This window comes from Mus musculus, chromosome 1 (genome assembly GCF_000001635.26).
Source record: "Mus musculus strain C57BL/6J chromosome 1, GRCm38.p6 C57BL/6J".
Taxonomy (NCBI): Eukaryota; Metazoa; Chordata; class Mammalia; order Rodentia; family Muridae; genus Mus; species Mus musculus.
Genome location: NC_000067.6, coordinates 47,904,099 through 47,931,253, shown reverse-complemented (window position 1 = coordinate 47,931,253; position 27,155 = coordinate 47,904,099). Strand labels below are relative to the sequence as shown.

The 27,155-nt window shown below is 36.4% G+C and overlaps 1 pseudogene; it reads left to right on the top strand.

The window, feature by feature from the left end:
- Window positions 15,417-16,118, top strand: Gm19206 (predicted gene, 19206; annotated as a pseudogene).

Below are 27,155 nucleotides of genomic sequence, written 5' to 3'. Positions count from 1 at the left end.
TCAAAGAATCCGGAAAACCCGTGTCCCCTTCTTTTGTACTTTTTCATCTTATTTGTCCTCCTCTGATTAATCTCCTTACTGATTTCTTGAAGATCTAAAGAAGCCACTCTCTAACAGTCTCCTCCCAACCTGCAGTGCTATGCCTCTCTGCTCCATTTCATTATCCCAGTTACTAGTGTCTCATCTTTTCCTCTGTCTCACACTGCCCTATACATCTGAAAGTTCCTTTAGTGTAGGACCTGTGCCCCCAGCCAAGCCTTTTTCTACTGAGCACCACCAGAAATACATGTAATTGACAGCTCTGGCCTTCTTGCTGGCAAAACACTCAAATAAAAAAGTACAGTCCTAATTCGGACTGAAACAAGCCAATAACATCTGAATTACTATTGTGACCAAAACTTTCTGAACATGTCTTCTGAGTAGAAGACAGTCTGCTTCGGAATCATGAATTTTTGGTAATGAAACTTCAGTAATTTATCGTACTCTCAAAATCAGTGATGTGTTTACAACATGATGTTATACTTGCTATGATGTTTGAAATATGTTTTATTTATTTTTGCCTGCTAAGTGAAACTACTCATAGTTTTATGGGAAAAAAACATAAGTCCTATAACTGTCAACATATTTTGAACTTTCTTAAAATCAATATCTATATTAGAAAAAAATGATATGGGCTTAATACTGACAGGGATCTTTTTGTAGAAAACCATCATCTTTCTAAATGTGTTGGGTACGTGAGGTCATCACTAGCATTAGGATGGGAGAATATTTTTAATAAAATAAAATCTTCTTTAATGTAAAAATATTAAATATAAATAAAATATTTAAATAAAAGTTCAATTAACAACAGACATAAAAAATTAAATATACGCTAAAACCTATGTGGTTTATATTAAGTAATACCATCATTCACATCAAATCACAATTGTATGTATGATGCAGGTACAAATATTTTATTCTAATTGTATTTTCCTTAATATAATTTTGCATGCCTATCTGTTTATGTTGGTACATACTTCACAGAGAAAACCTGTTGTGGCCGGCCAGCGGCTCACATGCCTGGGTTCTAGTCTTGGAAAGGCATCTTGGAAACCTGGAAGAGAAAGGGGGGGAGGGGTAGGCGGCGTGAGAGAGAGACTGAACCAAGACAAGGCTCTCATCAAGGTTCGATTTTACTATTTCCTACACGTTATGAAGCAGGGGAAGGGGCCCGATTCCCGCCAAATCATCTTGGAGTAAGGTTACAGGTGACCACGTGATAGCTCCAGAACTGCTAGGTGGCAGGCATCGGCAGTGGGAGTGGCAGGACGATAGAGTGGCAAGCTCAGCCCCGATGCTCTCTAACACTGAAACCTGAGCAAACAGGTTTCTGGCTGGGGAGGTTACAGAAACCTGCAGAGGTCAGAGTACACGTTTGTAAGTTGGTTCCTTCTTTGCATCCTTATGTGCGTTCTAGACACTGCTTTATGAACCTAGACTTGTACAACCAGAAGCTTCACCTGTATAGCCAACTTGCTAGTCCAGTCCCTGTACAAATATTTCCATGACATTGACTTGTAACCCTTTTTTTTTTTTTGAGTCAATTTTGTTCAAATAATTTTTGTATAACTTCCACATGAAATAAAGTATCTGCTATATTGGTAGCCAATCCTCAGGGCTGTGTTTATGGAAAGAATTCTGCCACTGAAACAAATGACATCACCATCAAGGAAGATGCTGTATCCATAATGTCTAGCAAAAAACAACAAAATGCGTGGAGTTCTGGATAGGCTAAGAAAGTCATTGGGCAAGCTTTACATTATATAAAATGTGAGTATAAACAATGCAAGGCTAGCAACTGAAAACAACTTTATTGGAAGATTTGCTTATAGATTTAAAAATGCTAGTGTCATGAGGTGGACAACTAGGATGTTTCTAATTTCTCACTATTATGAATAGAGTAGGGTGAACATGGATGACCAAGAACCTCTGTAATGGGTTGTGAGTTCTTACTGGGCATATTAGTCACACTTAAGACAGGTCCTATGATCCACAGTAGATGGCCAATGAAAAAGGAACTCCATGGTAATTCTGTAGATTTTTGTGCCATACTTCTTTCTTTGGACATTTTTTGTCTCCTGATCTTTTGTTTATGGTGGCTTCCAATTTTATGGTTTTTTATGGTGTGTGTGTGTGTGTGTGTGTGTGATTCATGTTTCTTGCATGTTTTCTTGTAGTTTGTTTTGTTTATTTTGTTGTGAACTGTTTGTATTATTTGACTATTTGTTTACTAAAGAGAAAAAGAAAGGGGGCATGAGCAGGTCTAGGCAGGCTAGATAGGATGTGAGAGGATTTGTAGGAGGGGAATCCACGATCATAATATATCGTGTGAAAACTTTTTGATAAAAAATAAAATTGTTATTGTCATATCAAAACAAATATATTTTACTTAACAGAACCTTCTTCAAGTTTTCTTTTCTTTTTTTTTTTTTTTTCTTTTAACAATGATCAGGGGCATATTGAAAGAATCTTTTAATCTTATTATCTGTGGTAATAAAAACTACTTGAAAATATTAAATTCAAACAACATATACTGAAGCATGTTTGTAAGTGTTCATAGAGTATTACCTCTTATGCATGCTGAGAAAACAACTAATATGTATTTTTATCTTAAAACTCTACCCCACTCTCTCCACTGTCACTTCTGTGAGACCTAGTCACCTACTTAAAGAATGTTCCTTCAATAAATGGTCTATTTGCACTGGACACCAGTCTATTATCAATCACACAATATGATATGCAGTTTTAAAATGGATTTTGACTTGATTGTTTCCTCTTTAGCTCTAATTGAATGGTACATTCCTCATCTGCACATTATAAGTAGCAAATAAAGAACTTTTCAAAATAATCTGTGTCCATAACTGCTGTTTATACACTATTGAATATGATGGTGAGGCAGGGTTTTGAATAGAAGATAAAAGTCACTGTTAGGAAAAGAATTGGTCCCGAACTCCTAGATCAAGTTCTTGGCACAAAGAAGATTTATTTGTCTCAGAATAACAAAGGGCATGGAATATGAGATAAACATAGGATATAAAAGACAAAAGAAGGGGAACAGAACAAGGATGAGGGAGAAGAGTTATTTCTCCTAAGAGTCATATAGGAAAATGGCAGCTTACAAATGGAAAAAACCTGTTAGGATGAGGTGTTTAATTGTAATTCGGCATTTTAATTAAGTGAGCCAAAGGGGGCTTTTGATGACTGCACTTCAATAGTTGGACCTTGGTAGTCAGCCTCAGGAGGAGGGAAAGCGACCATGGTGGCTAGTTTAGGAATGTAATCTAATGGTTTTAGAGAATCATTATAGGTTCAGAGGGAAAGGGGGAGAAGGGCAAGGACACGCAGAACCATGGCCCCACGTTCAATCTGAGCAGAGTCTCTTCAGTCACTATAATGCATAATTATTAAGTTTTCCCTAAAACTTTACAAAGCACACTAGTTTTAAGAGAAAAATACTAATATTCTTGACAGTAAGAGATTATTCAATATTTGAGATGTCTATTGTGAAATAAAATGCTCATTCTCATTTTTGTACAGTTTCAGTATGGATTCCTCCTCTTATTTAGACATCTTCATGAGGCCTTTCTTTCAGATTTACACACAGACACAGCACCTATTTCCTTCAGTGACCCACTTTTGGCTGTTGAATAAGAAATGTGCATGATCTTGTAGCCAGGCGTATTGAGAACATGCATGTGGCCTATTCACTGACAGCTTAAAACATGTGAATTAGTTGCTGAGATTGAAACATAGAAACATTTTCTCACAGATGCGGGCATTGTACATTCCTTTATGTGTGGGGAGAGCTGTCATGGTGTGATAATTTATAACCGATCTGCTATATTGTCCTATTCCGGTTCCCTTTCTACATTTGCCTGACTTTGGAGAGCTCTTGGTGCTCCCTTCTAGGAATTTGGCAGGAATTTGTCACTGGGCTAAGACAAGAAAGTAGGCTCAAGGTAAATATAGCTGAGGAATGCATTATATATATATTTTTATTTTGGTCATCCTGCTAAGCCCCTAGATACAGTGACCATTTGACTTTGTTTATTGCCTTGTTTGACTACTTTGTCTATGATCTAAGAACTGACCCTATTCTTTGCATGTACCTAGAATGGTAGAAAAGCAGACTGGGAAAAAAATAAAGCCACTTCAGCACTGGCTGAAGTCATGTTATAATATCTAATTGTCATTTTTTTCTTTAATCCTCACTCCCTCCCTCAAGATGCTATTGACTGACTGAGCTGGCTTGGTCATCTACCATTCAGTAATCTCACTTCTAATGTTCAGCCTTTATATGCTCTTCCTTTTTACATGACCTCCCCAAGGATTACCATTGCCCCAGAAAACATATACCTCACACATACAAACCACACACACACACATACACACACACACACTAAGCACCTAAACAATAACACCTCAAATGCAAAAACACACATCACCGCATATATAAACCACCTATACCACAAACACAACAAACATTAAAATGACACACACACACATAGAAACACACACCACATATACACAAACAGCACTCCCCACACACACAAAAACCCCATGTATGCATGCACACACATTACACACCTCCCCCATACACATGACACATACACATGCACACTGATAACATACCACATACACACTACACTGTACACCACACATCATACAACATCATATTTTTATTAAGGAGTTTGTAATCTTCAGTCAACTGAAGTTTCAGAAACATTAAGTGCTCAGTTGAGGTAAAAACTTTAAATAGTTTCTTTTGGAAAGTGTAGATTTCACTTGGTGGCTATAGTATTTTATACTTAAAAGCTGAGGATTATAAACCTAACTCAGAGTCCATTACATCAGGAAATAAGATCAATTTTTAGCAGAATTTAAAAGATTGATATATACTTCAATTAGTGATGAAATTACTTCAGTGTGTGGAGAATACTGTTTGAACAGAAAGGGGAATAAGCTGTTTCCTGAGAGGCAAAGGGTGGAGGTAGTTAAAAGATGAGACAGACCACCTGGGTCATCTATTACCTTAAGACACAATGGACTTGATATTTAATTTTTCTGTACTTCTATGTTTTTAGTCTCTAAAATGAAGCTAATAAGATTAGTGCAGATACATATCAGTACAAAATAATTGTTAAATGTGGTCAATTTTCAAAATGTTGAGATTGAATTCAAATAATTTAATGCTTAGAGCTGATGTCCACAAATAATACTGTGTAGTTCAAAAATTTATATCTGAGTTAAAATCTGGCAGTGTACATACTCCAAAACAGGAGGAATCTAGTCAGAAAAGCCAATAGTTTTTTTAATGATTAATTTGTTGTAGTAATGTTTATTTTTTTTAAGTACAGTCACATTATATTGAATAGTTATATACAAATGAACATATAGAAAACACTCTAAGGTCTACATTTCCACAAGTAAATATTGAATAAAACCCTTGATCATCTTGCCTGTGTGTGGAAAGCTGACAGTGTGTATAGGAATCAGGTGGTAGACTGGAGAAGGGTGGGGCACAAAGTGGCACAGGGCAAGTTATTGTTTCTTAACAGAGAAATAAACTTTATAAAGAGACTTTGGATACAGTATACAACACATACACTCAATATATATATATATATATGTGTGTGTGTGTGTGTGTCTGTGTGTGCGCGTGTGTATACATATATATGTATATATAATGTGAAATCAAATGAGAATTCTTGATATGTATGCATAAGTGTATATATGCATATATGTATACATGTATATATATATGTATATACATACATATATACATACATGCTTGTGTGACTTACTTATATCAGAAGACATTGTTACTGCATTTTTAAGGCTTCAAATCTCTAATGATTAACGGTATATATAAATAATTGTTATTATGCTTTCTAAACCTTTTATTCATATTTTGGTATTATGTGAATATTTAAATGATAGGAATTTAAAGGAAACTGTAAATTGAATAATTTAAAATAAATAAAGGTATTTATATTAGTATTATATTGGCACATAAATGATTGTGCATTGGTTGTTTGGCATTGAAGCCTGCCACAAATACATTCTAAATAAGCATTTTATATCCCTTAGGACCAGAACACCACATTATAGTTTGTAGAAAATATAGAAAATATTCACAATCAAGTAGAGTTGTCTATATAGTACACTCATATCAATTGTGTGCAACAGCAATCCATTCAAATGGACAGAATAAGTAGACTTAAACTCTATTAAAATCCCAGACTTGTTTTTTTTCCCTCTACAGATGACAGGCACATTTTAGAGGAAATTACAAACTAAGAATAAGTAATTGGAGACTTCTTACTGAAAAGTAGTTTACTCATTATACTTAGTCTCAAAGTATCATGAGTGTCTATTTGCTCACAGTAAGCCAGGTACAGTTCTGGGTGTTGGCATCACGACAATGAACTGAACATCACTAGGTTCTGAAGATGAACACATTGTATGATGCTGAAATGCTCTATGCCTGTTCAGGACACCTAATTAACTACTACTGCACGAATGATGTGAAAGTACCATGAAAGAAATTACATCTGTTCTCAGTCAGGCAGTGCACCTAGAGTAAAGATTTTGTTGGAAAAGGCAAAATGTTCAGAAGACAACAGAACAGGTGTTAAGTGGTTTCTACATGTGAAAAGGAACAGTGGTTCAGGGGTTGCATCAGCAAAATCACTATGTCATGTAGGCTAAAATATTAATTTGAGATATGACTGTTCAATTAAACTTACGTAGGAAGGAAAGGTTGAAGGACATCTCAGACTTAATGGTAAGAAAGAGGTAATAATGATAGTGTGGGAATGGCTTTTCTGAGAAATGCTGTTTAAAGTTTGCTGTTATAGACCTAAATTTCATCCAACACAACTAAGTTAGTAGTGTGCTCCAAGATTGGTTAGAACTATGTAGTCATTCTGCTTACTGAATATTCTACCTCTTTAGAATTAATTGGCCTCTTAGACACACATTGGAATTAATCTACTTGAGCTTGGAGAAACCAATGCACCAAGTTTCCTATTTCTCCTTGGTGACCTGTTCCATTTTCCTGACTCAGAGCAATTGTATGTATGTGTGAGAAGTAGACAGCAAGTCTAAGACCATTCACAAGAAGTAGGGATGTATTGAAACTAACACACACACACACACACACACACACACACACAATCTTGGAAGCAACATGTGTGTATGTATTGATAATATCTGGTCATGACTTGTGTAGTTTTTTGAATCAGAAATACTAGAAAAGCATTCTCTACCTTATGAGATTCCTGTAAAACATTGATTGACACAGATGTTCCCAATCCCTTTTTGTTACGATATTTGCTGTGCAGTCTAGATTCTATTAGAGGATGGCTTTTGTTTGAAACCTTTTACATTAGAGGGCTTCTTAAACTAGACTCTCTTAGACTCAAGTACACTGCAGGTCATACTTATCTTCAACTAGAACAGTGGAGACCCAAACACTTCTGAATACATCAGGTCCATGTCTGAGTGAAGGACAGACACCAAGAGTTACTCTTTCTTTAATATTTCATCAGCATGATAATGAAGAGCAATTTTGGGTGAATTTTTGAGTGTTGTGTCTCACATAACTAATTGCAGGAGGTATCAAGTGAATTAATGGGGCTCAGTGAGCCTTCCTTCCCATATAGTTCATCTGTGTCCTCTCTGTGTGCTTTTAAAGAGCATTTGCCTTTTCTGACTCTATGAATCACAAGAATTTTGTAAGAGAAAGAATGTTTATAAAATAGTGTGACAGAATAATACAATGCTATATTGATCTGAAAATACAATTTTAATGAAAAATACAATGATATGGGTTGTGTGGGCTAAATTAACTTAATTATTAGCTATGAGCTTCAAATTATTCACCTGAGAAATACATATGGAAACTGGTTATAGGATGCTTAGCTTTTCATTTACATTTGTATTCTTTGATAGCATACATACTTTGAGGAACTAGTCAACATGGCCCACCTTTCCTGTTGGAAACATGGCTAAATCTCATTCATATATTAATCTCTTTCCTATTCTTACATTCAATTTGAACCAACAGATGTTTGATAGAATTCAAAGAAGTACTGAGCCATATGTGAATTCTAATACCACCTTCTCCTACAGCTCTTTCATTTCTGTTCAATGAGTTTTACTTCTAGTCATTATGGGGAAATTATGAAATATAGATTAATGGTTGCATTTTAATACTTTTGATGTGTTGTTTAATGAGGTATGTGCTGTTTCATAGCTTACATCAAAGAGGCATCTGCTAGAAACCTTCTTATCATACACATCAAGTGATTTTCGCACTAATAAGAATAATCATCTGAATAATGCAATACACTATTTCTTTTTTATACCAATGCATTTTTCTTATGGAATTGGGTCCTATTTTGCAACAGTTTTAGCTTTGACTTTAAATCATACTCATTAATGGACATAAATTTCTGAAAACAAGCTTTAATAATATGTAAGATTAAATAATAGTTACATGATGCAGACATTTAATTCTTTTCTAAGATATAACATATAGTTCAAGGAATTATAACAATGGTATTACCAATCACAAATATCAGTTCTAAATGTGTCATTGACAACTTTGAGTATATAATACTCACTTTCAGTCATTGAAAATCATTAGTGAAATAGTCCTAAACTTAAAATACATGATCCAGTTCAAAAAATGACTCAGTGGTTACAAGTACTTACTGATCTTTCAGAGGCCATGAGATCAATTCCTGTTATTCATCTCCTCGTACTCATACAAACACACATCCACACAATTAAAAATACTAGGAGTAAATATTTAAAAGTATAAGCATGGACTTGAGTTAAATAACAATGTAATTGTAGCTGCTGCAAAGACTACCAGACACCACTAGGTCAGTTTCTGTCTCACCTCCAAACGAATATTCAACCTAGGCATTAATGGTTTAAAATAAACTATATCTATGTTAAACCTTGGAAAATATGAACATTTCTTTAAGTGAAAAACCAAAAAATCATAAATGCAGAGCTCATGACAGCATTATGAATTCTTTCAGAAGATATTAGAGAATGTAGGAACTTGTAATTGTGAACGCACAGAAAGATATAAAATGGAAACCTTAAGACCATTGCTAGAGCTGGGTGTATAGCAGGGGACTGCCTTATCAAGCACCACTGGCAGGGGATCCCCTTGTTCCAGGGTAGGAAGGAGGACTCAGGTTAGGGGAATGCTAGGGCTCTGAGGCAGGAGTGAGTGGGTGGGTGGGGGAGCACCTTCATAGAGGCAGGGGGAGGGGTGAAGAGGTAGGGGGTTTGTGAGGGGAAGGGAAATTAGGAAGGGGGATAATATTTGAAATGTCAACAAATAAAATAACCAACAAAAATGAAAAACAATCATTTCTAGACCAATAACTGTAGTTTATATTTATACTTTTGTATATCTTACCAATCTTTTAATAATAAGAAATGAACAGGCAAAAACAACAAAATGATCAAGGCTATAATATGAATACCTACAATGAGGTGTTATAGTTGACTAGAACATATTGTGGAATATTACTATGGATAGAATGTTAAAGTATATTTATACAAGAAAATAGATGGTTTTTTTCCCTCTGTTATGATAGTTTTCTGTATCCCAGGCACCTTCAGCTAACATTTATGAAGCTCATGTAAACAGCACTTGAATTGTACATGTAAAATAAAACTTACTGTCTAAAATTAAGAAATACAAAATTGTTCTTTAAAAATTTTTCCTTTATATATCTTAAGGAGACTATTAATAGATGTATTTAATTTTAAGATTGTTGACAAAATATAAATTAAACAAATTGTTGAGGTAGCATTAAAACAAAGCATACTATATGGATGCAGCCCTGGAAGCCATCAGTTCCATTACTGTACCACATACTCTCAACTTAGTCAGGTCAAAGTCTCTACAAGACTCCATTGTATCTTTATATGTATTTATATATTTAAAGTATCTAGTACAACAACCCTGAGATCAGTTTTGGACAACAAAAAGTTTATTTTTAAAAATGAATCTTACTACTAAATTGTAGGTACAGTCATTTTGAATATATAATCTCAAAAACAATTGAGAAATGATTTAAGAAAAGGTGTATTTAAATCATTAACACCCAATAGCTTTTGTTTGTCCTGATGTGAAAACTTTACAAAGTCACATTTCTAACGAAGTTGCAAAGAAAAACAGTGTTTTAAATTCCTACTTAGCAACTACAGCCCTCACAATCTGAAATGGAGCATTGGAAATGAGATAGCTCTGTCAAGTCCCAATAGTATGCTGCTTTGTTTTAACATAACAACATTTTTAAACTGGGTGTTTCTGATGAATTACTAAGTCTTGGTTGGCATTTGAGTTAGAATTTTTTCATGTGTGACAACATGATTTTAGTAAAGGCCTTAAGAATCCACAGTATAAGTGTTCAATCGTCGCTCTGTGTGACCTTAGTTACCTCTGCTGAGAGTATGCAGCAGACCATTGATCTAAGCACCTGAGTTCTGTGCCCTTTATCTCACATCCTAGTAATAAATTGCATTTTATTTTTTTCAGGCTTAGAGGTCTGAGAATGTGAGTTAAAAAAGAAGAGGAAAAACTACAAAGAAACCCTTTCTCCTTTGAAAAGTAGATGCTAAATCAGTCCTTGGGTTGGACAGAAAATAAAATTAGTGGCTACAACACAGATACATTGATGTATTTCATACCTGCATGCTTTCTCCTGTTTGAACAACTTCTTCATGTTTGGGTGCTGAATAAAATTGAATCTTTAAATTCTTCTCTGGTTTTCTACTTTCTGTGAGATAGGCTTGACAAAATTGCCAGGATGGAGTTAGAGTGGGATGACTGTTCTCAACATAAACACATACATGTGCCAGAGCAACAGCTTCTTTAAAAAAACAGTCATGACATCAGAAACTCCATAAAAGCCACACCATCAGAATCTAAGAAACATAATTGATTTTCATGTACATTTGCTACATAACAAACTATGCTTCCCTGTGCATAGAATAAAAATTAAGTCTAACCTTGAAAATAACCTCAAGGGTGGTAAAAAGACAGCCAGTAACCTAAGAAGTTGAAAAATACATCAACCCCATGCAATATGTTGATAGTCCAGGGTCTTCATTCATATATGAATTGAATTTATATCTACAACAGTGAAAATTAGACATTAGCTACATACATAATAATACAAAGAAGCTTTTCTATCATTACACAGAGAAACATCCTTAGTCTGGTCTGTTTCATCATATATGTATCAGGAACTAGTCATCTATTTCTTAGTAAATTAGTTAACAGAGTCAGGACACAATACCTTTTAAATGTTTAAGTCATTATCATTGTAATATGAGAAATAGCACTAATCATGTCACATTTTTTAAATTGGAAGTGCATCATATTTTTAAAAAATATACAGTCTTAGAGTGTGACAAAGAGTTTCATAAGCCATTCATTTATTCAAATTTACAAGGTACCATAAAATAATTTAATTTTCCCTTCAGACCTTGTACTTTATGTTGAAGGTCAAAGGTGTAAATTTATATGCTCTTCTTTCTTTTGGATTCCAACTTAGTCCTAATTGAAATTTGACATATATGCCTATTAGTTGAAATTATTCCTTTCCCATGCTTCATTAACAATGCACTTTACTATACGACAACGATAATGCCCATAATAAACGTCTCCTATGCAGTGTGGGTTACACTGAAACATGATTGATTATCTTAAATGTAACATGCAACTCATAGTACAAAATTTCTTATGCTGAGATAGAGTGTCTGACTAGAATTTAAATATGAACAAAAAGTAGCAAGTTCGTTTACTTCAGATGCAAATGAACAAAACTTTGAAGAACAATTAGCTTTTGTTAACTCTACCCTTCCTTTAGGGATAGAGTAAGCCTCTCTAATTAAACATTTTATGTTTTAAAATCATTAAACATTGCAATAGGTCCCTGTATTCATATCATTCTGCAAATCATGAACTTCTATATTATTTTCAATTTATATTGAGCCTAAAATTCTGTCTAGTTGTATAAAGATACTGATAGTTACTCAGACTAATTGCACAAAGAAAACTGAAACAACCCTGAATTGGATATGCCATATCTTCCTCTGGTGTAAATTTATTTTTCCTGTGTCAAAGAAACACTGGTTCTCCTTCAGTAACTGGTGTTTTGCTTTTCTTGTGGCAGTTCTCAACTCACCTGGAGATTTCAATCTATCAGTAAAGAACCTGATTACAGAAATTGGTTTAAAGCCAACTTGGACAATATATTTGCTGATATCTTCTTAGAGAGCAACCTCCACTTGTAGATTTGAAAAAAAAAATAGAGAATCTATTCACTACAGTAGGTAGGATAAGAGACTACAGAGAGACTATGCTACTTTTGGGTGTTGTATGCATTTTTCTACATAGGAAGAATATAAGGTTTGGGGAAGGAAAATTGGGAGATTTTTGGCACTCGGGGAGGGGAGGTCATTCAAACATGGTCTAGTCATTCCTTAAATCTATTCTGACTACACAGATTTTCTTCCACATATAAAAATATTATTTTAATTCTTTGAAAGTCTTTAAAGTCCTGTGTTTGTGGTGTGTGTGTGTGCTGTTTGCTTAGCTAAAACAGTGGTTCACCAGTGGACTCTGAACTGAGAGTCTGGTAACTGGCAATCAGTTCTCCTATGATCAGAAATGAGCATCTCTGCAGCAAGCACGGGGAACATTCCTTGTCATGGACACAGATGAGTGCTTCGGCTGGATGTTTATTTAAGCTTCTGCATCAAATTTACCCTGAGGTTTTTAAAATGATGTAGCTATCCATAATCTTAATCTTCCATTCAGTTTCATCAGAATGCCACTGGGGTGATCAGAGCTGTACAGTCCTGGTAAGTGTATAATGATGTCAAGAAATGCTGTCATAAGACGTATTTTCTCCAACTGGAAGATCTAATCAAATCACAGTGAGATATTATGAGATGGCAGATTCTGACTTAGTAAGTCTGAAGTTGGATCTGTGGTCCTGTCTTTCTGATAAACTTCTACCTTATATATAGGTTTGGACTCTCTGAGTGACTATATTTAGTGATCATGATATCAATAAGGGACAGCTATTGGGCTATCTTATGCATGGAGGCTGTGACTAAGACCAGAGATCCCATTAGACATTCTGGAACATGTTCATTGTGTCTTCAAAAGTACCTAATCCTTAAGATTCATTGTCATTATACTCTAAGCCTATATTCTTCATTAGAGGTCAAACAAGAAGGAAATGCACTGAGGGAGGGTATCAACTCTGTAATTATATCTATAACCATAGCAAATGTGTCTTTGAGTTTATTTTATAAAAGTACAATGAAATCTCAACAATTCAATTACTTTTTATTAATAATATTTAAAGAATAAGAGAGACTACCTCCATGTTATAAATTGAAAGAACAAACTGGGTATTAATGAAATTAACATCTAGCAGTTGGAAAATATTGACTTGGTAGCAGGGAGTCTGTTATCCTTGCTGTTACCCTGAACATTTCAATTTCAAAAAGTTGCATGACTTTGAGTCTCCTCCATGTGAGACACTGTGCCTGACATAAGGATTTATTTCTGGCTTTCCATCAGCTTCTAATTAATAGCACCACTGTGTGCTACATGATGTGAGAATTGAAAATCTCTAAACAGTACCACAGGAACACTGCATTCCACTTCTACTTGGAAAAACACCTGATCAGTTACCCAGCTGTTTCCTCCAGATGTTGTCTGTAAACTCAAAGGTCATTGCTTCACAAATGCTGATATTGATTTGATTTAAAGTATCTTACTGTAGAAAAGGGCCAGTATTAAAATTAAGTTTTCACATCATTACAAGAACACAGAATCAAAACTTGAGAGCTCATCAGACATACATTAATAATTTTTGTGAACTTAAATATAAACTCTATATTCTATAGTTCTTTTTTTATACATAAAATATGCAATGGTATATTTATTTCTGTTTTTAAGAAAAGCATTGTTTTACCTTTGGATGAACTCAAATTAAAAACTATTCTTATTAGACAAGAATAATGAGCCACCCAGTTCAGTAAAAGATAAAAATTTAACAAATAATAATATTATTGAAAGAAAAAGGAATTATAATTATATCACCTGAATTTCTTTCTAATGTTAATCTGGATGTAAAATGTTAAGAGACTGCCTAAAGGATGGAGTTAAGTCTTTATGTTTGCACTTTTCTTCACAGTGTTTTATAAGACCAAGAAATAGCTGGATAAAATACTGTTATGATAGGATACAGTGTGAGGCATAGGTAATAAAATTAGTTATTTATAAAGGATTTTATGACACTTAATTACAAGCATTATTTTTATACTAACATCAGGATACAAGCAACAGCTTTGCAATAACTATGCAGCATTTAAATATCAAACTAAGTATCCCTACAATGTTATAATTGCCTTTTAGAGATTCAATACTGTAAAATAACCTGTAATTCTAGGCTGATATTACCCTTTACCCCTAGGATATTATGTATTTTCATTAGTTATATATGTAATCTATTTGTGAATCAAATTAAATAAAATCAAATCTTCAAGAAGGACTATATTCATAACATTTAACATATGAACATCTATTATGTTCTACTGTGACCTTGGTTGTGCAGGACTCTCCAACTACAGTTTGTCCACATAAAAATAGTACCATATATATATCTGACATGTATGCATATATGTGCTCTGTATGACCAAAGCATATTTTGAACTATGAATAAGTGTCACTAGTCCTCAAAAATAATCGCAGTGTACTCAATCATTAGGAGCTCTTACTTGAAAATGTTAAAAAGTTGAAATATAAAGTAAGATTTTTAGATATACAGATTTTATAATATAATAAATGTTACTAAACCAATAATGAAAAAATACAGAAGAAAATCAAAAGGAGCATATATGGAAAACAAATAGAATAGAAATTTCACATTTCAGTAATGGAATTGTTTGCAAAAGAAGAATATGAAGCACCAAAGCTAGCAGAGGGCATAGTGTTTTACTTCCCTGTGGAAAAAGTATTTGATGGACTGAGATAAATTTTGCTATATTAAGACAAGAATTAGAATCCTATTTATCCTCTAATCAATGAATATTGACCGGACACCAATTACTGATATGAGGTTTTTAATGGGGGCTATGGCAGAGAGCTGTGCCCAGAATTTGTGATGATGTGAGATTGTGAGAATTATTACACAGATTCAGCATGAAGGAAAGGTTTGAGAACTACGTGAGTTTAACATTCAATCCTGAATGATTCTAACAACAAAAAGTACAAAACCACAGAACAAAACAACAGAGGAATGAAAAGAATATCAGAGACTCACATTCCTTGAGAGCAAGATGGCTGACATGGAGGCAGGGCCTTGTGGCTCCAGAATGAGACCACTAATCCTGCTGATAACTACCATCAGGCCAAGAGGAAGGCCCTGCAAGTAGTTGTGAGCTCCTTGCTGAAAGAGGCGGGGTTTAAGGGAAATGCTGTTTAGCTACATCTCAGAAATCCGGAGAGGTGCCAAGTCATACTGCGAACACACAGCCAGAACCAAACCCACACTGTTGGACATCGTGGTCACATTGGTTGAAATGGACTTCAGTGTTGACACGCTACCTGCTTATACAAAACGGGCTCAGAGGATGGTCATCAATGAACCTCCAGTAACCAATCAGCCAGTGACACCCAAGGCCCTTACTGCAGGGCAGAACTGACCCCATCTGCCACCCATCCCCAGCCATTTTCCTGAGTTTCGGGATCCCCACACCTACAACAAAACTCCAACATACCATGAGCCAGTCTCTGAGCACCAGGTCATTCGGGAGAAGGCCTTATCTCAAAGGTGAGATAAAGTGGAGTGAGTACTCACATGCTACATGGCCAAGACAGGAGAGACCCAGAGTCTTTTCAAGGATGATGCCAGCACTTTCCCCTGGATTGCTGCCAAACCTTCACCATCCCCTACCTCACGGCCTTGCTTCTCTCCAAGCTGGAGAAACAGCTGATGGAATGCTCTTCATATTAGCACCAACTATTCCGGAGCTGAGAGAGCGAACGCTTCTGTACTGCAGCAGAACTCCTCCTTGTCCGGCAGCCGGAATGGCGAGGAGAGCATCATCCATACATAACCCCTATCTTCGTCCCGTAAAGAAGCCCAAGAAGGAAGAAGTGACCTAAGAAGGAAGCTGCCCTGTAAAGGGGAAAACACTGCTTTTCTGGGGGAGTGAAATCACAGAGGGAAGAGGAGGGTGGTGGTGGTGTCCTTCTGGCCATGTCCAGGCTATGTCATTGTAGTAGCAATTTTGAAGACAACCTGTTGTGCTTGACTGTGGGTGGAGGAAACCACGGTGCAGTAAAGAACTGTTCTGTCCCTTTGGACATACTGTTGCAACTGTACCGGGGACAGCTGATGACTCCATTGATGAATCATGTGACTTGATTACTTTGGAACCAGAATGGCCAGGGAAGAGGCAGAGAGAAGGCCTAAAGCTCTGTGCCCTCCCAAGAAGAAGGCCAAGTGTAGCATACAGACCTCTTAGATCCCTCTCACTGACTTTACAAACCCAGAAAAGTCTCACTTCTCCCCTGGGCCCCAAGATCCCTGCTGTGTAGTTGGGAAGTGACTATGTATCTCATCATGTTGGAAACAGGCCCACAACTCACCTTTGATCTGGGGCTTCCAGAGACTAGGACCACAGGTATCAATATCAATGACAATGGCCATGGGGTAGCCTTGATCTCCAACCAGCATTTGATTAAAGTTGACTACAATTGAGTTGAAACACCTTTTGGGAGAGCTGGTCTGACCAGAAGCTGGGGTGGAGTTAGTTATTCTCTGACTTAAAAAGCAGCCAAGTATTTAAAGCACCGTGAAGAGTGCTCAGCAGGTAGGAGAGGACAAAGCTTAGCTGAGAAATCCAGCTGTGATAGGAAGCTTGTGATAGACTTGGCAACTCTGAGCCAGTCAGTTGAAATCCAGTCAAGGTCAGACAGGAGGTATCAGATCTTGCTCTTCCTGATGCATCTAGTGAGCACATCTGTAATTCCTGCACCATTATCACTGTCTGAGCCTACGCTTATTAAGAATATTGTGCGACGTGGGAGTGGGAGGAGCTCTTTCCTGTGACCTCAGAACTGCACTGTGGTGCAATCTTTCTCTAGGAAAAGAGATGCTCAGACACGGATCCAAGTGATGTTGTGTTAAAGCATATATTTCTCAATGTGTTTGTGTATATATTTATATATTTCTATTTACTTAATGATTGGGGGAGTCTTATTAGAAGAAGAAATAAAGTGGTCTATGAAAGGCCTGTAATAAAAATTCATAATGAAAACTTTACTTTGTAAATGAATAAAAAAACGAAAAGAATATCAGAAGGAAAAATCAATTAGAAGTGAATATGTCAAGAAACCAATAGAATGTCAACAAGATTCTGATTGCAACTCTTACCTATTAAAATCAAACACTAAGTTGGCCAAATGTTACATATGACTTCAAATTGAGGAACAGCATAATATACATGCATGTCATGTTAAGTGAAGGCTTAGTAGATGTAGCTGACCAAGGATAGAAAACATTTCTTGAGTTAGATGGAAGGCAAGCATGTCAACGTCAAAAGAAGCAAAGAAAAAGCTCAACATTTGTCATTGCTTGGAAGAGTTCACGTGTTTGTCCTGCAGAATGCTTAAAATGGCCCTATGGAATAGCAGTGGGGAAACCAGAGAAGCCCAACCCAATAAGTACAAGGAAAAGCTATCTATCAGTGCTTGTTACAGCAAGGATGTCAGATGCCACCACACATAGACAGAAACCTAATGGCAGGAATAATAGATATAAGAGCTTTATACTGGAAATGAGAAGGCCTCAGACATGCCTGGATCATAGATGCTAGTACAGAGAAGCTGTGAGCATACCAAGTATGAGTAAGGCATTTTCTCAACTGAAAACATCTTTGATCTCACTAGATAGTCAGTGGTTGGAAGTGGGCATAAAAATTAGGCAAGATGTCAGTTGTTAATTGAACCATAACCATTTGGGACAACTTGTTACTGAGATCATTGTTTGACTTCCTGGACAGTTGGTATTGATAGCTGTGTGATTTCCTACAGGTCTAAGAAGGCTGGGTAACATCGGACTCTGGGTATTGTAGAGAGATCGATTTCGAGCACAGGTTGCTGAAAGCTGTGATTTCTATTTTTAATAATGCTCTAATCATGTGTTGCAGGAAACATTTAAAAAAAAAAAAGAGCCTGCACTTTCTGCTCTAGTGTGGCAGGCTACAACACTATGCCCACTCTGTAACACATTCCAGTAACCAAATTGAACTGCAACCTCTCAGATGTCACAATACCCAATAACCCAGTAAATTCAAATTCAAAACTCTTTTTTTATTAGATATTTTCTTTATTTACATTTCAAATGTTTCCCCCTTTCCTGGTTTCCCCTCCGAAAACCCCCTATTCCATCACCTCCTTCCCCCTGCGCACCAACACACCCACTCACTCCCATTTCCCTGTCCTGGCATTCCCCTATACTGGGGCATTGAGCCTTCACAGGATCAAGGGCCTCTCCTCCCACTGATGTCCAGCAAAGCCATTCTCTCCTACATATGCAGCTCGAGCCATGGATCCTACCATGTGTACTCTTTGGTTGGTGGTTTGGTCCCTGGGACCTCTGGGTGTACTGGTTGGTTGATATGGATGTTCCTCCTATGGGGCTGCAAACCTCTTCAGCTCCTTGGGTCCTTTTCCTAACTCCTCCATTGATCACCCGGTGTTCAGTCCTGTGGTTGGCTTCGAGCATCCACCTCTGTATTTGTCAGGCACTGGCAAAGCCTCTCAGAAGAGAGCTATATCTAGCTCCCTTCAGCAAGTACTTCTTGGCGTCCACAATAATGTCTGGGTTTGGTAACTGTATATGGGATGGATCCCCAGGTGGGGCAGTCTCTGGATGGGCTTTTCTTCAGTCTCTGCTCCATACTTTGTATCTCCTCCCATTAGCATTTTGTTTCCCCTTCTAAGAAGGACCAAAGTATCCACACTATGTTCTTTCTTCTTATTGAGCTTCACCTGGTCTGTGAATTTTACCTTGGGGTTTCCAAGCTTTTGGGCTAATATCCACTTGTCAGTGAGTACATACGACTTGTGTGCTTTTGTGATTGGGTTACCTCACTCAGGATATTATTTTCTAGTTTCACCCAGTTGACTAAGAATTTCATGAACTCAGTTAACCAATCAGATTTATGTAGCAATAAAAATCACAATTTACAAGATGGCAATACAATAATTTCAGAGCCAATTAATAATGGTAAAGGCTTTACCCCAGTTATTCTAAACTTATGATATCATAACTACCTATGGCTGGTTAAAGCCACTCTGGTTCACATCTACCTCCATTCTCCTCTTCTCTCTTCTGCAGCGGTGTCTCCAACTCTTAGCTGTGTCTCCCTTATCCCTCCCCAATCACAGGCCTCCTCTGCACCAATGTAATTGAATAGGAAAAATCCTGTGACAGTCATGTTCCATTTTCAAAGTGTTTCTTAATGGAATTGTTTTCAAAATGATATATAATACAAATATATACCTGTACTACTATTAACATGTACCAGAGTGTAGGAAATCTTTACACCAGTGTGCACCAGCTTTTCTTAACAACAGTTCTCATTTACACTGCTAATAATTTTCCCTCATATTTTCTCCTGAACAGAATCAACCACAAGTAATCAGTGCCTGCCCAGGTATCGATGAAATGATGAGACAATTAGTGAGGACCACCTAATTTTATATGAGAAAATTATTTTTCATTAGGTACTTCAAAAGACACTTTTCTTATGAAATAGTTTTGCAAGTCATATGTGTGCAGCAGTGTCTAAAGGAGACCTGATTGATGCTTGGCAGCGGGGATAAGCTTCCTAATATGAAACTCCATCAGAAATATCTGTGATATTAAAGCTTGTATAATCCAATATTCCCGTACTCTTCGTACCTTTTGCAATACTATACGTGTAAATGAGTTTTTCTGTGCAGTGTCTCAATAGAAAATATAAAAATATTCCTCTAGTTCCTTCCCAGAATATAAAATGCATAAAACAGAAATGCATTTCTCCCTTTGTCCAAGAAACTACTAATTCTCCTTTGCTTTCTATAATAGGATTCAGACATCAACAGTTTGACAAAATGCAGCTGCCTGCTCCCCCAGTAAGTGCCTTTCTGAACACATTTGGCTGTGTGTCCTTAGACCATCCTTAATCCCAGCAGGAGTACTTTCAAATTAACTCCCAGAACACTTGCCCTCCATTTCTCCTCTCTTGACTGCAAACATCCTATTCTCCACCCTCTGTCTCTTCAGCTCTTCACAGAAATGGAAGGTATAAGCATCATCCCCTGAGCTTTAAATTCTGTTTTTCTCTTGGTACTGAGCATACCAATATATCTACCAGATAGTATGCCCTACACTCAGACTTGGGAGGAGACTATAATGAATTGTGTCAGTATTTAAAGTTAACATCTTCAAGCAAACTGAAAGGAATCTTGAGATGTCAGGTGCTTGGGTGACAGAAAGGTGGACTATATAAACTTGACTGTTCAATAAATTGACTAACGGTTTGGCTCCATGCATTGCAGGGATCTACCTGAATAAGAAATTAATTTACCTTGAATGTCCAAGAACTTTTGTCATTTTAGGCTTATAGTTTTGGAATTCAGGAGGAAAGCTCTCCAAAGTTTGGAATATTTTTCCTTAACTGTTTGCAACTTTTTATATTAAGATTCAATAGAAGGTAGCCTGTCAGGAAAGAACAATATGAATACTCTGAATGTGGTAAATAACTCAGGATTCTTTCATCTGGCCCATAGCTATCCTGCAAATATTAAGGTTGCAAAATGGGAAAGGGGCCAAGAGTGAGCTCTTAGTGCCCTCAACCCCTTTAAATATTTCTTGATTCTTGGAATTATTAATGCAGACTCTGGGCACAAGTCCACAGATAACCTAGAATACTCTATTGTTTCCCTCTATTTCAATGCAAAATACCAGAGCCATGCCTTTGGCAAGAGATTTAAGAAGGTAATGCCATATAGATACTTCACTATTCAAGACCGAGTTCAAAGTCAAAACATTATTTGAACATAGATTTTTAAACTTCCTAATGAACACACAGAATGAAATACAAAAAAAAAAACAAAAACTTGAAGTGTATATATATTTTCTTGAGCTTTCTACACAACTTTAAAGGCTGTAAGTAGGATAGCGCCACTTCCCCAACACTGGAAAAATGTGACACCCTGGAAATAGAACTCCTTACAGCAGATGCCTTACTCATTTCACCTGTGGCCATCGAAGACACTGGGCAGTAAGCTTCCCCAATGCATGGGGTACAAGAATTTCATGAATGTGATTTTTCTTTTTAAAATTACCCCAGACTCCAGAGATGGTGAGGCAGCTCACTGGATAAAGTGTTGCTTCAGGAGTGTGAAGCCCTAAGTACTGATGCATTTGTGAAAAGCCAGGCATGGTTATTTCACTGTGTATGGGTGGGGGGGAGGGAACAGAGAAGTAGGTACTGAAGCTTCCAGTGTAGGCAAAACAACAGTGAACACCAGATTCAATGGGAGACCATTCCTCAAAAGTAAGGTGAAGAGTGATAGAGGAAAATACCTTTTACAAATATACACATATGTAATATATTTGATCACACTCTCCAACCATATTGGGGTTATATTGGGTTCTTGTCTGTTTATTTGTTTTTCTTTTTGTTTTCTTTGTTTTGTTTTATTTCCTCCCCAAAACTCTAAGCATTTTCTTCTGCAACTCCCCCCACTTCCTACATTCATGTCTTTTGAGGAAAAACTGCTTTCACTGAAGGTTGCCAAAATTGCACCAGAGAACTACTACAGCTGATAAACAAAGTGACAGGATATAAAATTAACTCAAGTAATTCAGTAGTCTTCCTTTATACAAATGATAACCTGACTGAGAAAGAAACTAGGGAAACAATATGTTTCATAATAGCCACACATCGTATACCTTGTTGTAACTCTTACCAAGCAAGTGAAAGATCTATAGGACAAGAACTTCAAATCCCCGAAAAAAGAAATAGAAGAAACCTCAGAAGATGGAAAGATTCCTCATGCTCAAGGATTGGTAGCATTAACATAGTGAAGATGGCCATCTTACTAATAGCAATCGGCAGATTCAATGCAATTTCTCATCAATATCCAACACAATTATTCACAGACATGGAAGGAGCAATTCTCAACTTCATATGGAAAAACAAACAAAAAACAAGGTAGACACACCAATTCTCAACAGTAAAGGCTCTTTTGGGGGAATCACCATCCCTGACCTCAAACTATACTACAAAGCAATAGTGATATAGATCGCATGGCATTGGTACAGAGACAGACAGGTTGATCAATGGAATAGAATCAAAGACCCAGAAATTAACCCACAAGTTTATGAATACTTGATCTTTGATAAAGAAGCCACAAATATACAGTGGAGAAAAGAAAACATCTTCAATAAATGGGGCTGGACTAATTGGCAATCTTTACATAGAAGAATGAAAATACATGCATATTTATCACCTTGCACAAAGCTCAAGTCTAAATTGATCAAGGAACTCAAAAAAAAAAATCCAGATACACTGAATCTAACAGAAGAGAAAATGCGTAAGAGCCTCAAACTCATTGGCATGGGGAAATTTCCTGAAAAGAACACCAATGGCTCAGACTCTAAGATCAACAAATAATAAATGGGAACTCATGAACCTGAAAAGCTTCTGTAAGGCAAAAGGGCAAATCAGCAACCTACAGGTTGGGAAAAATGTCTTCATTAACTCCAAATCTGATAGAGGGCTAATATCCAAAATATATAAAGAATTCAAGAAAATAACCTCCAAAGAAACAAACAACTCAGACAAATAATGAGGCATAGAGTTAAACTGAGAATTCACAGCAGAAGAATTGTGAATGGCTGAGTAGCACTTAAAGAAATATTCAAAGTCCTTAGTGATCAGGGAAATGCAAAATGACCCCGAGATTCCACCTAACACACATCATAATGGCTAAGATCAAAAACTCAGGTGAGAGCCCATGTTGGTGAGGATGTGGACAGAGGGAAACACTCCTCCATTGTTTATAGACAGAAGTCTAGCATGGCTGTCCTTTGAGAGGCCCTACCAGCAGCTGAATGAGACAGACGCAGATGCTTATACCCAACCCTTGAACTGAAGTCAGAGACCTTGATGGCTGAATTAGGGGAAGGATTGAAGAAGCCAAATGGGAGGGCAATCCTATATGAAGACCATCAGTCTCAACTAACAGGGACCCCAGGGAGCTTCCAGAAACTGAGCCACCAACCAAGCACCATATACAGGCTTCTCCGATCCCCCTTCCCTGTTACCCCTTAACCCCAGACCCTCTGTGCGAGGACTGCCTAGTCTGCCCCAGAGGGAGAAGATGTGCCTAAATCCAGAGAGGCTTGAGTCCATCCCCAAAGAAGTGGGAGGCTTGGTGGGGAGGGAGGAGCACTCTCTCAGAGGCAAGGGGGAGAAGGAATGGGATGAGGAACTGTGGGAGCAGGAGGACAGCTGAATTGTAAATAAATAAAATAATTTTTTTTGTGTGTTTATTCAGCTCAGCTACTTGTAGAGCCGCAGAAGAAAATTAGGGTGCATAACCCTGCCTTATTTTCAAGCTCATTATAAATCTACAACAATTTGACCATATCACATTTTGACAAGTAAACAAAATTCAACATTACAAAATCAACTCAGAACTAAATTACTAGTCTAATTAAATCATTGTCTATTACTAGAACTTAGATTTCATGTATTCTAAAGTTTCTTATATGAAGAGAGTTGGATTTTTTTCTTAAGGTGAGTGTCCTGTAGGAAATTGGACTCAACCTCATCTACACCTCATAAACTCCTGCCTCAAACTCCCAAATACCTGGAATGTATCTGATATTATTTGGTATTTTTGAAACTTTACATTTATATCACTGATAAGTTCTCTGATGTATCCCATTTTTTAAAAATAAAAGCCTTGCATTTCTTTGTTTCCTTTCTTACCATTCTTTTCATTTACATTAGTCAATTTAAAAAAAAAATTCTTTCAGGCTTGCCACTGTTTTTCATACTACATGACATGTTTAGAATTCTTATTTCTTACCAAACTAGATTTATGAATCTTTCTGTTAATAAATAATATATGTATTCTCCTCTGAGGGAACATAATACCTCAATACCTTTGTGCTCAACGAATCTACTCTTCTTACATATGCAGTCTAGGTCTTACTGTTTTTGTCTAAGCATGTAGACTGATGTCCCTGGAGCTGGAGCTCCAGATTGATAGATAAATCTATAGATGAAGTGGATGAATCTGGTCACTCGATAAAACAGATTTTCTCATGGAAGGATTTTATGATGAAAACATTACAGTGACACCAATGTAACCCCATGTGTCCTTCAAATAAAAGTGAGAAGCTGAGAGGCATAGGAGAGGATTGCACAATGGTTAGAATACTGAACCAGCTATAAGGAGGACTCAATAGTAATGCAATTCCCCCAGCCTACAAAACAGGGAGAAGAAGGAAGCAATTTCCGCACCAACCAGAAAAAAATCATCTTGGTTGGCCACTGGAGCTCATGGAGTCCTGTTAGAGAGCTCAGTATAAACACAATGAAAATTTCTGCTATAAATGACTAGGTCAGTGCTGACTTTGTTTCACAGCCACAGAATAACAATTTATATCAATTCCATTTCCACTCAGTTCCCATGACAGGCTTAAGTCATTTACTCTTCACTGTTCACACTTAAAGCTGCACAGTTATCTCTAAAATCACTATCATTTTAGGCTAATTCTTATTTGCAATAGTAATTACCTTCATGCCATATTTTGGATGAAAACATTTTAATAATCATTTTATTTATTCCTTTGTGGGTTATATTTATTTTCTATATTCGTCAAAATGAGTTATTGGTGGATAAAATCCTATATTCTCAAACTGCTATCAAGTCATTACTTCATTATCTTCTTGACTATAGTATTCTTTCAGGAGATAATTAGACATAGTGTAGCTCATACTTTTGTTTCCAATAAGTTTCTTCCTTCTACCATTTGTAGTTAATTACCTACTAACTCAACTACTTTCTTCTGTAGTTAATTAGCTATTAAGAAAAATAAATAACTACTAAAGTCATTCTATTGCACATAAAAATTTAAAAGGTAACTCTTGAAGACAAATCACTTATTTTTATTTTTTCCTGTGGGGGGAAAAATAATGGGATATGCCTCACGGAAAACTTTTTGATCTTTATTTTATTTTTTTTTAATTTTATTTTGTTGGCTTTCCTCTAATCTTTATCCTCTACTATTATACTACCTTGTATTCAATTGTTGAATTTCAATACTCTTTTACCTTTGACACTATAAATGATCTTGTTTGCTAAGAAATATTATTTTTCATGAATTTGTAAAGTTAAAGTACCATATGTTTTATCCATAGAATTAATTTGGGGTTTTATTGGATTTTTTTCTGATTTTTTTCATTTATTTTTACTTTTAAAATTTGTTCAGCTTTGTATACTTATATGTCTCTATTCCAAATGGAAGACTAGTGTCTGTGGATTCCAGGAGGCATCAGGTTCCTTATAACTGGAGTTGTAGACCTGTACATGCCTCCATGTGGGTGCTGGGAATTGTACTTATGTCCTTCGGAAAGGCAGCCAGTGTTCCTCTGAGCCATCTCTCTAGACATTTTTTTCTGATTAGCCATATCAAATAAGACCAATTTTATCATCTTTTACTAAAGCTTTCTTTTATATTATCTTGTAATTTTTTAAATTTTCTGTTTCATTTATTTTTCATACTTATCATCAATCTTTTCTTTTGTTTACTTCTACTTGTCTTTGTTTGTTTGTTTGTGTGTGTGTGTGTGTGTGTGTGTGTGTGTGTGTGTGTGTGGTTGTTCCTTTCATTTGAGTTCTTGAATCTTTTCTCATGCAGATTTTAATACTATATTATTTCCCTTTCTTACTACCCAATATTTTAAAAGCATTGTGGGGATATTTCGAAGAACTGTAAGAACCTGAGGTTTTGTCTGATATTTATGACAGTTCTACGCCATTTCCAGCTGATCAATTTTTACTTTTGTTCTATACTTTCTTTTCTAGCAACTTGTCATGACTGGCATATCTAAATTGCATGTAAGATACTGTAGGGTGTGGCTTACTAGTGACAGAGTTCTCTCTTTGTAAAAAAAAAAAAACAAAAAACAATTTTTTAACATTGAATGCATGCAAGGTCTGAGACTTCCAAACTTCACATCTTTCCCCTCACTGATTGTATCCAGACTTCAACAAATCATATATGCCTTAAAATCTAGTTAATTTATTTCCTGACATATTTTAATTGGGATTGTTTCTTAGAAACTTTTTAGGACACACACACAGACACACACACACACAAAAGTGAAATGATTAGCATACTCTACTATTCAGAAGAGACTGCTCTAGGTTCTTAGCACTCGCCCCCTCACACTTATGCCTCTTAAATAAACCTTGTTTTCCATCCCGTTAGAGATATGTCTTCCCTCAGATTTCCTGGTTGATGTCCTCCACTTCTGAAATAGCTTTTTCATGTTAATAAGCGGATGCAGAGAATGTTCTCACATTTCTCAACACATTTTCTTTAGCAGGGCTCTTATTTGGTGAACGGCAGCTGCTATAATCTTCTTTGGTTCAGAATGCTCATTTCATGGAGTCCATCAGACCAGCGATCTTCCCTTTACGGATCCTGCACTATTCTCTCAGCAAAACAGCTTCAGTGATTTCAGAATTGCATAATTTTTTTCAAATGTTGTTGATAATGCTACTGTCCATTTGTTTAGGCATAGGCTAAGATCGGTTAATTGATCTGAGCAGGATGCAAAAGCTCCACTGTTTATTTTAATTTGAAATTCATTTGGCTTTCCAGTTAATGAGTCAGATAATCAGTGTCTATATTGTCATCTGACCTGGGCTACTTCAGCTCTCCTTAGGCGGCCTGGTGTTTCTCCAAGAAGTC